Here is a 1,714-nt window from a genome sequence, read left to right as displayed (position 1 = left end):
TGAGTCCTCATTCTTCGAGGACTAGTGACATGTTTATCTTTATTGGTTTTAGTCTTTAGTTTTAGTTTTGGTAGACCTAGTTGGGGCATGTCCCATCCCAACATTTTTAGTCAGTTTAGAGGCTTATTTCAGACATAGTTAGATTCAGCTTAGTATTGAGTTAATATCTTCTTTGTATTAAACTCATCAGTTTTCATTTATCTCAGTTATAGTGTATGGATATTCCCCATCTTTTCATCTTATTTATGATTTAGGCTCCGCACAGTTTCTATTATTCAGATTATATTTAGTATGCTTATGATCATGCCAGCAGGGTTAGCTTGGGATCACTTGTGGTCCTAGGTCCCATGTCCGCGTCTCGGGGGTAGCTCGGGATGTGACAGACGAAGAGCTGATCGAGATCAGGGAGGATAGCATATATAGAGACCTGCCAGACCTTGAGGAGATGATTGTGTAGTCGGTGATCCAGACATCGCTGACAGAGACATCCATGGATGGGTCCAGTGGAGCTGGTCCTTCTGAGGTGACTCCGGGAACTGATGCCCAAGTCCAGATTGATGCACCGGGCACTGATGCCCAGACAGATGGAGTGACTAAGTAGAGTTGATCCCTTCTTTCCCTCCCTCTCTGTCCTACTTTATTTTGACTTTTGGATATTTTTGCTTGCAATTGAGGACAAATGATTTTATTTGTGGTGAGGTGCGGCCCACTTTTTGTAACTCCCTTGTTTTGTGTATATATTTAGGGTTTTGAGCTATAATTGTGTGTTACACTATTTTTGTGGATGATTGAAATTGTGGCTTCTTGTTTTTAATTGTAAATGAATTTTGGACCCTTCCGAAAAAATTGTGCCACCTCTTACTTGTGTTTAAATGTGGCAGTTCTCTTGCAAATTTGAGTATCGGTCTTGATCAATACCGTTGACTTGAATAGTGCTCATAATCAAACAAAAATAAATATGCGGCTACGATGAGGCCAAATGAAGTTGCATAGATAATATGTGAACTCTTTGCATCTCGTTGTGACTAACCAAGTATCGAATTGAGTCTCTTATGATGAGCATTGCACACTAGCGAAAGTGAGGAGTCTTATTTGACATTGGTGTCAATGCCTTGTGTGATGAGCTTACCGTGAACCATGTATGATGACACCTAGAATTTTCCCCGTTGGTCCGATTGACTAAGTGATGCAATCTCTTGATATGATCTTAGGCAAATTTGAAGAATGTGAAACAATTTGACATTATACCTCTTTTATGGCCTACCTTGTGAGTGTGTGAACCCCGTTTGAACACCCTTTGAGCTTTAGCCTTTTCTTAGAAGAAACTTGATGAAATTGTTACCTTTCTTGACCCATTACCCATAATCCTCATGATTTGTGGTTTGTATGAATAGTCAACTTAGCCCAAAAGCCTAAGTTGGGGGGATGGTGAAAAGAGAAGGTAAATCGAGAAGTGCAAGAAAGACCCCTTTGACCCATGGTTTTGAGAAAAATGGAACCCCTCCATATAAAAAAAAAAGGGAGAAAAAAAAGAAAAGAATGAAAAAGAAAAAAAATGAAAAAGTTGTGGAATAAAGTTGTGAAAATACAAAAAAGAAATGGGGTTTCCAACCGTCCATGGAAAGTGAATAATGGGGTGACTTTTGAGCACGAATGAGAATGATGAAGAAAAGGAAAGAAAGTGTTGTTCACACCACATTTCATGAGGATTGCA

The sequence above is a fragment of the Solanum tuberosum genome, unplaced genomic scaffold, assembly GCF_000226075.1.
Source record: "Solanum tuberosum cultivar DM 1-3 516 R44 unplaced genomic scaffold, SolTub_3.0 scf00224, whole genome shotgun sequence".
Lineage (NCBI taxonomy): Eukaryota > Viridiplantae > Streptophyta > Magnoliopsida > Solanales > Solanaceae > Solanum > Solanum tuberosum.
The sequence above is the reverse complement of the archived record's forward strand: the minus strand, read 5'-3'. Positions refer to the sequence as shown.